The sequence below is a fragment of the Bos grunniens genome, chromosome X (assembly GCF_055505025.1).
Source record: "Bos grunniens cultivar Pamir isolate PY7600 chromosome X, Bosgru_T2T1.0, whole genome shotgun sequence".
Lineage (NCBI taxonomy): Eukaryota > Metazoa > Chordata > Mammalia > Artiodactyla > Bovidae > Bos > Bos grunniens.
The window spans coordinates 113,134,018-113,149,020 of NC_141194.1; the positions used below are offsets into that span (position 1 = coordinate 113,134,018).

Consider the following 15,003-nt stretch of genomic DNA (forward strand, 5'->3'; position numbering starts at 1 on the left):
AGGTGTTTTGGGTGAGCCAGGCTGTGCAGTCGAGTTCAGCCACTTTCCACCCTAGAGCTTCTTTCCCTTGGCAAAGACCTGAATGTAACTTCAGAGTGATGTTTCCTTTTAAGGACTCAAACTTTCAGGACAGGCCCTTTTTTTGTGATCTAGTGCTGTAATGCTCCACAGTTATGCACTGCTGTGTGCTTTTTAAGGGTTATTAGCCCCTGTAAAGCCATACTTTCATAATCACCTTTCTTTTTTCAATTATGAAATTTACTACATATTTCATGCTGCATATTACAAAAATTCAGAAGCTACTCACAGGCACTTTGATCAATAAAATATTCATACAGTAAAATGCATGCTTTTTCATCATGAGTAATATGTTTAGAAGTAATTTCCCATTGGTCATCCACTTTTGGAGTGGTCGGCCTTTCTGGCTTTGAAAATACCGTTAGGATCAAGGTAAAACTAATAGCTCCTGCCTGTACCTACCAATCTCTTAAAATATGCAAAGTGCTGGTCACATTATGTTACAAGTGTTTTTGTTTAATACAAAAGCCATCTCCCCTTCTAGGTTGTCTTAGTCAGTGAATCCCTAGCAGAGGGACAGACGAATGTGTGAGCTCCAGTGTAGAAGACAGGCAGTAAGAATCTCCGGCTGGGGTTGTAAGAGTAGTGGGCATTGCCACCTCCTTCACTGCTGGATCCCCAGTACCCAGAATAGAGTGCCTCCTAGAAGGTGCCCGGTTCACAAACGTTTCTTGGAAGAAACTCAGGAAGCAGGGAAACAAAAGGGAGGGAGGAAGACAGAGAGGGAACAGAGAAAGAAGAAAGGGAGGAAAGAAAAAGAGAGAAGGAGAAAGGGAGGGAGAAAGGGAAGGAAGAAAGGCTGAACTTGATGTGTGGCTTTGGGCAAGTCACTGATCATCTAAGCTTCACCCCTCATTGGGTCAAATGAGGAGGGTGGACCAGATTATTTCTAATCCTGCCACCTCTAAAAGGTGGATTACCTCTATGATTTACAGAATTACATCTATGATTCTGAGATGTAAATTGTCCACTGATGTCAATGGAATACAGATAATAAAAAAGTATTTTGCTCACTCATGAATATGTAAAAGTATTCAGAAGAGCACCCTTTATTAGTCCAGTATCTGTCCCATTTTCCATACACTAGAGAATTCTTTATTTCAAATATTTAAACTGCACTGGAAAGATGAACTGGGTATATATTTGCTTAATTTGTAGACTGACAGAGCTCAGATTCATAAGTATTTCCATAGGTTTACTAAAACACTTATCACCACTCAAGTTCAACAATTTCAGTATCATCCTCTTGAAATAATGTATACTAATAAGAAGAAAGAAAGCTCATATCTCCTGAAATGAACACATGTGGAATATCAATCTCCTGAAACTCACAAAGCTTAAAAAGCATTTTCATCATGGTGTGACTGAGATTATCTTCTGCTATTTAAAGCACTGCTGCCACTAATTCCCCCACTTCCAAAATGGTCATCTCCCAGAAGTGAGGACATTTAAGTTTCTCCAAGTCTCCAAAACCACTAGAAGTCAAGGCTAGTTGATACTGTGTGTTTGCAGATCTAGTACTTATATTACAACATGAATATTTGCTCAAGTTTAGAAAAATATTCTAAAATCATACAGTTCATCTGAACGCACATCTACCAAAACCAGGTTCCTGGTGTGCTCACAGTTGTACGGTATCCCAATGAGATGCTTTCTCCATTATATCCCACTACAGATGCTAAGGGGCTTCCCTGGTGGCTCAGCTGGTAAAGAATCCACCTACAGTGAGGGAGACCTGGGTTTGATCCCTGAGTTGGGAAGATCCCCTGGAAAAGGGAATGGCTACTCACTCCAGTATTCTGGCCTGGAGAATTCCATGGACTGTATAGCCTATGGGGTGGCCAAAAGAGTCAGACACAACTGAACGATTTTCACTTCACTTGATAGATGCTAAAGGAATTGACCAGAAGTGAGGAACTAGCATTATTCATTCATCTGCTTTGTCCTAGGGCCACTGACCAACTGGTATCTCTTTACTTCCCTCTCATTCTATGTCTCTGTCTCTCTTTCTCTCTGTCTTTTTTGGTCTCTCCTTCCCTTTCTCTCTCCTTCTCTCTTTTCTTCATGTAACAGCAGAAGCTGGTTAAGCAATGATTTAACTCAAGGGAGTTCATATAAATACCACCCCCCGACACAGACACCTATACATTAATTCGAAGTCACCAATAGCACTCCATTACCCACAGAATAAATTCAAACTCCTTGATCTGATACCTAGGATCCTCCACTTAGAAGTTGTGTGACCTTGTACAAATCACTTAACGTCCCTGTGACTCAATTTGCCCTCATTTGTCAACTGGGGATACCAGTGATACTTATTTCACAGAGTTGGTGAGAGGAGTAAGTGAATAGATACATGGAAACCACATAGAAGAGTGACCAGCACACAGGAAGCCCCATATAAATATTAGCTTCTATGTTGCTCCCATCACAGTGGAGTCTCAACATAATTTGGGGCTCTGTTTCTGACTGCTCCCATCTTGAACATTCTGGCTTATTCATGCTTCTTAAGGTATAGCCCCTGCTTTCCTACCTTTGTGCTTTGTGCTATAAATAGCAAATATTTATGGAGAGCATATTATGTGCCAAGCACTGTGCTAAATGTTGCATGGATTACCTCATTTAATCGTCACACCATCTCTGTGTGAAAGGCACCATTCTCCTTCCATTTTACCGACGAAGGTAACTGACACATGGGAGGGTAACAGACTTGACCATGCATGCATGCATGCTAGATCGCTTCAGTCTTGTCCAACTCTTTGTGACCCCATGGACTGTAGCCTGCTAGGCTCCTCTGTCCATGGGGATTCTCCAGGCAAGAATACTGGACTGGGTTGCCACGCCCTCCTCCAGGGCATCTTCTTGACTCAGGGATCCTGTGTCTCTTGCTTCTCCCTCATTGGCAGGTGGGTTATTTACCACTAGTGCCACCTGGGACTTGACCATAACAACTGTGTTAAAAGATGGCAGAGCCAATGGTGAAATCCAGGTAGACCAGCTCCCGTGCTCTCCTCAAAACTACTGAGATATACTGCCTCTGTTGGTACCCACTCTCTGTCCCACCTCCCTCCACGGCTTTCCCTACCCCTCACCTATCCGTGTGCTCTGCAAATCATCTCAAATCTCATCCTTTAGACATCCGCCTCCCAGGCCAGTCCTTGGAGCTCTTCAACTCATGACCTCCTTGGAAACTGGGACGCTCCATTTATCGTATAATTATCTAATATCCTGGAACAGAGCCTCTGTTTTCTTGAATTCTGAAAGATCTGACTTTCTTTTTGTTCATGTTTGGCTTCTTTCTCCAATTAGATCTGATGCTCTTTAAGGTCAGGGCCTGCATCTCATGTTTCTTTTATATCCTAAAGAGCACTTGGCACAAAGTAGAAACTCAGTAAAAAAGTGATGATTTGATTTAACCCCCGGGACACATAACTAGGTCAAGCTGACCTTGGCACCACTCTTTTGCAGCTGTTAAGCAGACGTAATAAAATTCAGGTTTTCAATTCTTTCCTTGATTATTCAATTATTACATCAGCCATTTTCCTAGTTTTCTCTTTTGGATGATATTGTTTCCTCTGTATTATCTGCTATCAGTTTAAAACGTGTCCTGGATTCTGGAATTTGAAAATAAGTTTCAGAAGAAAAAATGACCTTTTTAGGTAAAGAAGCAATAAATTATTTGAAATTCCTTTATTAGAGCTTTGTTTAATTAAAATAAGCTTTAAAATGAGGACAAGCTCTATGAACTGATTTGGAGTAAGGTCCAGGATAATATTTTCAAGTGAAAAGTTCTAACACTTGGAACCATGTTAATGTTTCACAATGACTTCAAAAGAAGAATAATAAATTCCAAGACTCCAAAAGAAACAAATGAACTGAACTGTATTTCAAATAAATAACATAACCGCACTGTGCAAGGAGTTGGGGGGAGACAGTTTTTACAATGTACCTTTAGGCTAACGAAAAGAAATCTAAGTAAATGCTGTATTCTAGTCAGTAGGCTTCTTTTCATAGTGCCATGGGTTACCAATTCTGGAACTTCTTTTGGTGTATTCTAGAATTGAGCAAATAATATATGGAAAGTAATGGGATCCAGGTTTTTTTATATCAGAAAATAAGATTATAAATATGGATAAGGAAAAGGACAGAGTGAACTCTGTGGTGTCAGATGGTAATTAGAGGAATGAGTCCAAACTCATGGTTTTTAACGTGTGGTGCCTATGTGTGTACAATATATACATGTTGAAGTTTATATGAATATATACTGAAGTCTACATGAAAGACAGATAAATACAGAAATGCATAATAGATGTATGAATACATGTGTGTATGTACATATGTATACATCTGTACACATGTATTTAGCTTTATCTGCTAAAAAGGCTTAGAACCAATTGCATCTTAGTAGCAATAAGCACATGGAGTGCCCAGAGCTTGGTTTTTAAATGTCATTTTCCACTGAAGGTCTTCTTTGAAAAACAGCTGATTTCAGGGCTGGAACAGAGAAAGTACAAGATGACCCAGGGTATTTTATGCATAAAGTAAAGAAAGACTTAAAGAATGATGGAGTTGTGTCAAAAGGACATACAAACCACGTTATTCGGGCTCTCACTCAAACTGGGAACAATTCGAGCATCAAAACACATAACAATAAAGGATTACAACCCATTGAAAAATGTCAGAATCCACAGTGAAAGACAGGGAAAAAAAGGAAGGGAAGGAGGGAGGGAGGGAGGGGAAAGGGAAGAGAAGAAAGTTTGTCTTCACTGTAGAGAGCAAACAGAAATATCAAAAGAACTATGAAATTTTAAAAATCAGCATTTGGCATCCACCACAATAACTGATTCAATGGAATCATTAATGAATCATCAACAAATGCTAATTCAGTGGATTTTAATATATTCACAAGATTGTGCAGCCATCACCACTAATTGCAGCACATTTTTTATTACTCCAAGGAAAACTCTGTACCCATCAAGCAGTTACTCCCTACTCCTCCTCCCTCAGTTCCTGACAACCACAAATGTACTTTCTGTCTCTATAGACTTATTTATTCTGGACATTTCACATAAATGGAATCATATAATATATGGCTGTTTATGACTGGCTTCTCTCACTTAGCATGATGTTTTCAAGGTTCATCCATGTTGTAGCATGTATTAGAATTGCATTTCTTTTTAAGGTAAATCATAATCCATTTTATACATACAGCATAGTATTTTTTATCCATTCATGAACTGATGGGCATTTAGACCATTTCCACTTTGGGGCTATATGAATAATGCTCATGTACAAGGGTTGGTGTGGATGTGTGTTTTCAATCCTCTTGGATATATTCCTAGGAGTATAATAATTTCTGGATCATATGGAAATTTTACATTGAACTTTTTGATAAACCACCAAACATTTTTCCACAGCAGCTGTACCACTTTATATTCTCACAAACAATTTATGAGGACTCCAATTTCTCCATTTCCTCATCAACACTTCTTATTGAATATCTTTTGGGTTCTAGTCATTCCAGTAGGTGTAAAGTGAGATCTCATTGTGGTTTTGATTTGCATTTCCCTGATGATTAATTATGTTGAGTATCTTTTTATGTACTTATTGGCCATTTGTATATCTTCTTTGATGAAATGTCTATTCACATGCTTTACCCATTTTTAAATTGGGTAGTGGGTGAAGCTTTGAGGAGAAGCAAGATAATTTACATAGTCTCAAAGTATCTCCCTACAAGATACTTATAAATTACAAAAGAGAAAGTACTTACTTTACATGTAGGAATCTGTACAGGGGAACACCTTAACGTGGTGCTCAAAGTTAATCTTACCAGTATGGTACGAGCCAGCAGTATGTGCCCCCTGACATGAGGCAGTGAGAAGAACAAAAGCTCACTTCTGTGATATTACTGCCAATAGTACATAAGCTGAATCTAATCATAGGAAAACGTCAGACAAACCCAACATGAAGGACATTCTGAAAAATAACCAGCCTGTAATCTTCAAAAATATGAAGGTCACAAAATAACAAAGAAAAACTAAGAAATGTTTCCAGATTAAAGGAGACTAAAGAGGACATAAAGATTGCATGTAACACATGCTCCTCAAGTTTCTATTACTATAAAAGGACAGTATTGGGAAAGTTTATAAAACCTGACTATCTCTAAATTAGAGAATATATTATACCATTATTAACTTTGTTTATGTAAGAGAATGTCTTTCTTTTTAGGAAATATACATTCGACTATTTAGGGGTAAAGAGTACCATGTTTATAACTTATTCTCAATTCAGAAAAAGTTAGATAAATGACAGAGACAGAGAAGAAAGCAGATGTGGTAAAATGATAACACCAGGGGAAGCTGGGTGACAGGTATATGGGAATTCTTTGCACAATTCTTGCAATTTTTCCGTATGTCTGAAAGCACATGTATATTGCAATTTTTCTGTATGTCTGAAAGCACATGTATACCTGTGGTGGATTCATTTTGATATTTGGCAAAACTAATACAATTATGTAAAGTTTAAAAATGAAATAAAATTTAAAAAAAAAGAAAAAAGTGAACTTTAATAATAGTGTATAGCTCATCTTTCTTGTTATTTACATTAAGATTTAAGTTGTTTAATTTTTACCCACTAAGTTCTTCTTGTTTAAATATAGCTGTTAGGAGCTTTTTCCTTCAACAAAGTTACTAACTTCAAGTAATTTCCTTAAAAAAATTCTGGCCTTTCCACAACTCGATTAAACCATCATTTTAAAGAACATGAAAATTATATTTTTCATTTTAACAATTTTTACCTTAAAAGAAACATCCAATGACCTGAATTTTGGGGGGAGGGGATTCTTTTACAAAAAGTGCATGTGCTTACTCTAAGGATAAGCCCCCTAGAAGCTGAGACTCTCACAAGCCGAGCTCAGTGTGATAAACACAGACCTCAATGGCTCATAACCAGTAGCAGCCATCTGGCAACTAGGAAGCATTGGGCACAAGGACACTGAGTATGAACAGACAAGTTCACCCAGGCCAATCTGGCCCTTCTTGGAGAAACAACTTAAGTGCTAGTTCCATAGCAGTACCTTAGTTATAAGCAGCAGAGCATGTCTGGCTCAGATTGAAGTCTCTGAGCAAATACCAACTTGGCAGGCGAGGAGATAGCTTAGCATTGGAAAAATTTTAAAGCCACATGTTATCCCTAAAATATATGCTAGAGATTCAGAGCCCAAAGGAAATTAGCTTAACGTAACTGCAAAAGAAATGCTTCCCATCTTCTCTGTGTCACCCCCAGCACAAGAAGAACCCCACACCGAATCCTGCCCTTTCTGTCATTCATAGCACCTCACAATACTGACGCTAAAGAAATATTCACATTTTATCATGGTTGTTCAACTACCTTGCAGACTGAATTCAATAAAGCCAAGCCAGTAGTTTCATGACAAGCTTTCTAGGCACAGTCACAAAACATAAAACTATCTTTAACCTGGTTTCCACACGCTGTGTACCATGATCGCTCTTTAATTTTATTTAGTCCAGTTTTCATGTAGGTCTGTGTGCATCAAAAGATTCTTGCTATACTATTATGTTTAACAAACATGAAACAGCATTTATGTTGGGGGCATAAATGACTAATAGCATCATTTAAATATATTACTACAGACAACTCTCTTTTTACAATGGCAAATGACAACAATCACTTTATTTTTCCGAACACGGGTGGCTGTGATATACATGTCGCTGATAAAAGCCTGTTATTCCCTGAACTAAATTGTGCTTGGCCTTGCACTGAACTCAGAGAAAATTGTGCACATGCAGCTCAGGTAAAATTTAGCTCCACAGAGATGCGTGTATGACTCCATTGTTATTTACAGACAAAATATATTGGAGACAATCTGGTAACAAATACAGAGGCTATATTCAGCCATTTCAGTCATCAATTACAGACAAACTTGGATTTTCACTTCAACATATGGAGACTAACAGTGGTGCTTAACTGTCACAACAATAACATTTTTATTTCGAATTACTCTTTGATTGTGTCTGCGGCTGCATTTCTGATCAGAGACACATTTTCCATAAGTTTACAAGGGCCCTGGTGTCTGATCCTTCAAAACAGGTCAGCTACAGCTCTCGTGCGGCACGGCTCCAGGGGAGCTGACCCCAGCCTAGAAACAAAGTCTGCAACTTAGGTAGTACTCAAGCTCAGCCTCTGGGAAAAGGTGTCATTTCCTGGGGAGCTCCTAGAGCAGGTCTCCAGGGGAGATCTTTTCACTTGTAATTAATTAAGGTGACAGTGGCCATTTTGGGGGGAGAGGCGTATCTTTCTAAAACACTTGCTTAAGAGTTCAGATTCTAGTAATATTTACGTCACTGGACATTCTCTACCTTTTTTTTTTGTTCCTTCAGTGAAAAGTCCTACAGTGAGAAATTTCAAAATAGCCCCATTTTTAAAATCAATATGTTTCACAGTCTGTATTTAAGTATCTTTGTCTTGCAGAGTGCTACCTAGGTGACAAATCTGATGTCCCATGATGTGGTTTTCTTTTCCCCAAACTAGACCACATCTAGAGGTCGCCCAAATCACCCAAGGTCACAAAAAAAAACCAGCCTGACAAATCTTCACAGAGTTTGAAATGGAACCAACAGGGCTAGGAGCGATATGGGGCAACTCCTTCATGCTAGACACTGTCTAAAGGGGTAGGGATAGAAAAAGAAAGAAGAAAGGTCCTTGTCCTTAAGAACCTTGCAGTTTCACACACCTGCCGGGGCTGGGCAGAGGCTGCTCACAGGCATCTGGTTCTGTATGGGAGGGGTGGGTACCACGAGAAAGAAGAGATGATCCTCAAACACTACCTTCCCAGATCAGTAGGAAAAAGCTAGAAAAAGTGATGAGGGAGAGGGAAGGTGCTGGGCCGCCATTGTCCTTCAGAAACAATGAAGGAGAGGAAGGATTGGGGTGAGGGAGTATAAAGACACGGCCTTAAGGATACAGCAGAGGAACCTGGGAATAAGTCAACAAGCCCTTGCAAACAGGTAAATTGCGTAAACACAGCTCACATTTCCAAAACCAAAAACCATGAGCAAAATGATACCAGAAAGAGCACTTGGAATTCGAGGTATTTGGAATTTTCTGACTGAATCAGTTCATATATATATATATATATTTTAAAAAGGCCAAAAAGCTACACTAAGTGCAACACAAACACATGACTAAATCGAAACAGTAAGATAATGCACTGACTGCGGGACCAGAGAAAGGACTGGGGGCTTCTGCTGCAGCCTCGGCACAGCGTTTGTCTGGTAATTCCAAAAAGAATCGCAGAGGAGCTGCAACTTATCAACAGATGGATGGAAGCCGGGCCAGCAATGCAGTCGGAATCCTAATTAAAGCCCAGGCGCAGTCTGAGAGGTGCAAAGGAGGTGGGGCCTCAAGCAAGTGAGACACTGTGGCATTGTTGTCAGGACATCTGGGGGAAAGACAATACAGCTGCACGAATTCACCGGAGCGAAAGGATCTTCCGAAGACAAGAGGAGAATCAAGGGCTCCAAGGAGGACCCCACGGCTCAGGGGTACTTGGCAGGCGGGAGCACAGAACCAAATAGTCCACATTTCTGTGAGAAAGCCCATTTTTTAAATGCAAGCAGAAAACTTGAAGTAGTAACAAAAATAGGTCTTTGCTTTCCTTAATCCTTTTTAATCTTCTAGTCTTGGTTAATGGTCTTGCTAATCACTTCCTTTATCAGTCTAGGAAAGCAGAAGCTTGGGAGTCTTAGACACTGAAGCTGTTTGTGGAATAAACCTGAGCAAATAACAGTATAACATGGTTTATGAAACCAGAGGGTTTGTACTCTATAAATAACTTCCATTTATTTTTATTCTTTACACGTACACTACTACTGAAGACTGGATGATAGCTTTTTGCTCTTGCCTGGTTGACTTCTTACACACACACACACACACACACACACACACACACACACACAAGGTAATGATGATATTGATTCTGAAGAGACACTTTTTGAGACAAATAAAAGAGCCATGCAACCGCTCTAACAGAACAGTCTATAAACTTCATGGGAAAACTGTAGTCTTTTTGGTGAATAGCAATTGTCTAATACTTGAAAATCCTGCATCCTAATATCACCAGAGGTTTGGGGCAGTGTTAGAAAGGATGTGATACCTTAGAGATACTCAACACAGTGAGTGGTCTATGCTATTTTCTTGTAAATTAAGTTCTACATTTTCTCTTTAATAAAAAAGTAATAACCTGTGATCATGAACAGCACTAGAGAAAGTATGAAAACAGAAGTTTGCATGTGAAAACATCTCAATTAAACAGAGTCCAAATACACAGGGAAAGAAACCAATTAAGTGATTCAAACACGAAGATACAAAAATAATGTATGATGAAGCATGGATTAGTTTCATACTCTTCAAAACAAACATATAAATAGGCCCATATTCACTGCATCGAGCTTGAGGAATTGGGGAGAATGCATTTGTCTTTAGGGGACAGCCACCTCTTTTGGTTAAATGTTATATTCAAAATGTGCCTAATTCTTATAATCCAAATATGTGGCACTGCTTGGGTTTCCATGACTACTGCTCTGAAAATCATATTAATTATTCAAGAGGTCCATGCCATTCTCCCTGCATGCCCTGAGGAATGCTGGGAACCGCAACATACCGTTAGAAAGGGAATAGCTGTTAAACAGACTGCATGACCAAACCTAAATAGGAAAGTTATTCCCTCTAAGTCCTGACATCGTCCTGATAGCATTAAGCAGTATTATTTAAACTCCTTGAAACAAAATGCAATGAGCAAATGCAAGAGTTTTGCTTCACATTTAATATCTTTACAATCTTTGTAAGACCATAAAAGTGTAGCCTCTGCTCATTCCTCTGATAGGATCTTATTTTCAACCAACTCGGTTGCCTTGCATAGGACAGCACTCATTTCTATGAAACTTTCCCCTCAAAGGCTGCCATTTCAACACTGCAGAACTTGGAGGAAATCAGATAATCAAGTTAATAAGACAAATTGTGACTAGGCAGCTGGGTGCCATACCCGCCAATGGCTGAATACCACAATAACCATAATTTGTACAGCCTGTGATCTTGCCTTCATCATAAATAACATTATCAAAGCAGAGGCAGGGAGGTCTGAGCGTAGTCAAGCAACATGCACACTGCTACTGATTTCCTGTCAAAGCTAAACTCACAGTGTCAAACCTGCAGCAGGGCAATGAGGGGTGTTATCAGCCCAATTACTCAAAGATGAGGAGGGGAGCGAGCAGCTATCACTACATGCTCTTGAGCTCCTTCAGGGTCACAGACGCTTAGATACAACATTTGCATTTATTTTCATTTGCATTTATTATAATTGTATATTGCATTAGAGTACTGTGTAATGCTTATATGACATGTTATATTATTATATATCATTTTAGATTACCAGATATTATATTATTCTTTGTCTTTATTAGTAAAGGAGACTGATTTTCAAAGAGATTACTATTGCAATGAGACACAAGTCAAAATTTCCAAGTAGAAGTTCCAAGGTCTCTAATTTAAGACACTTACAGAGATTTACACACTTATTCAGCTTCATTAATACTGTGTTCTTATTTATCACGCACATACAGGGTGGAAAAAAGGAGTGCAAATTTTCCAGAAGCAAAGAATGTGAGAGAAATCAGGGTGATTTGAATACACTGAATTCTGCACTGCATAATCTTGTAATCAAATTTCAAAATAATGTGATAAAAAATTATACCCTGTGGAAATGTAATCACCTGCCACAAGTGATAAAGAAATAAAATCAAATGATATGTAACAATTATCTAAAACATAATGAACAGTCTATTTGCTAATTAAAGGGAAAACATATCGTGTATTATAATTACTATTCAATATTTAGTAATACAATTTCTCTATAGTTAACTTATGAGCCTTTTTGTGAATTAAATGCTGATGGAAAGGAGTGAAAACTGTGATAAATGCTTACCCCACAAATAAACAGCCTTTATTATTAATTATTCTTCCCATCAACCAATTACCACTCAAATTGTCAGAAAGCTAATTACAGCAGGAAAGCCAACTTGCAAAATCTATTTAGTGATATTTTAATTCAATTCAACTACTATCTATTGAACCTGTTAGGCAAAATACTCAGTGCTGTTCAAGACAAAAGAAGTATGGCTCTCATTTACTGAGGGGCTTCGTGTCCTTCTCATGTCCCAGGCATGGTGCTCAGCTATGAGGCATACACAAACACCCCCAGTCCATCAGCACTATGCATGTATTCACTAATCTGCACAATATCCCAACAGGGGCAGGTAATACTTTCCATAAGGACTTCTGAAACCCTGTTTCATCATCTCCAAGATGGAAATACTAATGTGTACTTCTTAGTTTTTTGCTGAGCCTTAAATAACGAGGTAAGTAAAAAGCATGGTCCAGTACCAGGAAATTGTAGTTATTATTAGATATTAACAGGTGAGTGAGGCTAAGGTCAAAGCCACTTGGCACTGAATTGTTCAGTCATTTCACGAAACATGCAGGCAGGGAACAGCACCACCGATTCAGCCCACCATCCCCTGTCGGAGAAGCAGCATACTCAGTCACATCCCCTTCCATGAACAGTTTGACCCAAACAAGAATAAACAAGTTGCCGGGCTACAGAACAAGTCCTTGCGTTCCTATTATAAAGAGCGATTTCCAGGTCACTGACGGGGATCAAAGCGACAAGACCAAGAGCTGTGGCCAGGGCTAAGTTTGTTGTGCTGCTGCCTACAAGAGGCCATGAATCATAATGAAGAAGCCACTAACTTTGGCTTTGTCAACACCAGCACTTCTAGGGCTATTCAATCAGCTCCATTCACAAAGCCCCAGCACTCCCTTTTGTCACCAGGGTGGAAGAGCCAGAAGTACTCCACATATCAGACAATTTGGTTCATATATTGGTGAGAATTAAAGATATACTGTCGAGAATGAACAAGCTGTTGCAGATCACTGCATATTTTCATGAGCCATCAGGACACAACAGACAGGTTACTGATTTTTAGGATTCAGACAATAATAAAATCTAGTTGTGGCTAAATCCTTACTGAACATTATTTATCCTCTCTTTGGATGATTCAGGTCATCATAAACCCTGACACTGCTGTGGGAAATAGAGATTGGGCTAAATCTCCACTATCCTTCTGATATAACCTCTATTTATTCTCTTAAAAGATTGTTGGCTTATTCTTTGTCTCTTCCTTATCAGCGCAGAGTACATGAGGCTAAGGGGGAAAAATACAGCTCTATGCTTTTCAGTATGGATTTCATGAAATGAAAATTTGCCAAATATTTTTAGTTACAATTGTCAGATCAGAATGTGACGGTTAATACTGAGTTTCTTGTTAAATTATGACTTTTCTTTCTCCTCAAATTATACAAAATATTCCAATGTTTGGCATCTTTTAAGCTTCACTTTCTAGAGGATAAAATTTAAAATCTTGACATTATTGAACCTAAACTTGTTTCCAGGACTGCAAAAAACACTAAAGTTCCCCATGTGTGGAAATAAGAGAGATGGTAACCTTCCTCCGCACATGCTTTAAAAAAACCAACAAAAAAGTAACCCATAATAACCCTGATGTTTAATTCAAACAGATTCTAATTTCAATGTCTTTTCTATGCTATTCTTGGGGACAAAAATTTTTATCACCATTTTAAAGAGCACAAGGTTGGTATCGACTTGCATTTCACAGACACACATAAGAAGCTATACAGTAGCCTAGAATTCCAAGTTCCTCTCCATTCCACAATCTTTCCCCCAGGCTTTTAACTCACCACACCCATCTGAGGCATTCTTTATCTAGCTTGCTCCCCCTCTAGTGGAGGTGCTGGGCACCAGGGTCCCAGAGGCTTAAAGGAGGCTAAATCGATCGTCCAACTGGAAAGACAGCAAACCACTGCGTGTTGACTGCCACTGCTCGCTGGCCCAACACTGAAACCTTTCTGTCTATCTTCTTCCGGAAGACGGTGACTCTTATCTAACTAGACTGCTTAATGTGTTCCAATGTGATTTCCCTAACAAATTTCTAACTCTGCCTGCTATTTATTATCACTATGCTGTAGCAATTCTAAATGCCAGTGATAAAATACCCCTCCTTGGAAAAAATTGTGTTGGGCTAAGTTGTAAGCAAAGAATCTAGGTACTGTTTCAATGAATCATCAATGAACAGTAAAACTAGCAAGTGAAACTTTTTTTGGCAATGGAACTGTGTACAAGCCTCTGTGTCCTTGTACTTTGAAGTAAAATGCTGACTCAAGAGGTGATGATTGGGAAACGTAAAGATGTAGAAACAAAGAAGTGCTGTTGGACTAGGGAACTGGTAACAATTTAGACTATAATTCTGCCACATAGCAGAACCACCCCCAAACTCCCAGTTCCCTGAAAGATACAGATAAAGGCTTGACACACATTCCTAAGTTGTTTTCACAGGAAGCAGACCCCCCTCCAGATGAAAACTACTGACCACAAGAACATAGACCCTAGACTGGCTGAAACCAGAAGGTTGATGATATTTGAAACTTCACCTTGATGCCAACGGATTCAAGAACTATCCACAAACTGATCACGCCCTTGAACACTATAAAACTCCCCACTACCCCCTCCAGGGTGGGTCACACAGTCTTTAGGGCATTAGCCCACTGTGGCCCCCTTTGCCTGGCAAAGCAATAAAAGCTACTCTTTTCTACTTCACCCAAAAGTCCATCTCCATATTTCTATTCAGCACTGGTGAACAGAGGCTGAGTTTTGGCAACAGAAACAGTTTTACTGAGATATAATTCATAAAAATACAATTCACCATTTTAAAGTATAGACTTCAGTGGCTCTTGTACAGTCACAGAGATGTGCACTCAACACCACTATCTAGT

General features: G+C 39.1%; 1 protein-coding gene and 1 long non-coding RNA gene across 8 annotated transcripts in view; both read right to left on the minus strand.

Moving 5' to 3' along the window:
• Positions 1 to 15,003, minus strand: part of AFF2 (ALF transcription elongation factor 2) — a 536,669-nt gene that overhangs the window by 441,667 nt on the left and 79,999 nt on the right. The window contains exon 1 of one of the 7 annotated variants that reach the window (XM_086389839.1): positions 13,912 to 14,242. The exons of 4 other annotated variants lie outside the window; for them this stretch is intronic. The gene's annotated coding sequence lies outside the window, so the exon portion shown is untranslated. Of the gene's footprint in view, positions 1 to 13,911; positions 14,243 to 15,003 lie in introns of those variants that run through there. 2 more of the 7 variants (XM_086389840.1, XM_086389841.1) reach the window with 2 other exon arrangements.
• LOC147341212 (uncharacterized) overlaps positions 1 to 15,003 on the minus strand; it is a 60,848-nt gene that overhangs the window by 32,259 nt on the left and 13,586 nt on the right. The gene's annotated exons all lie outside the window — the stretch shown is intronic.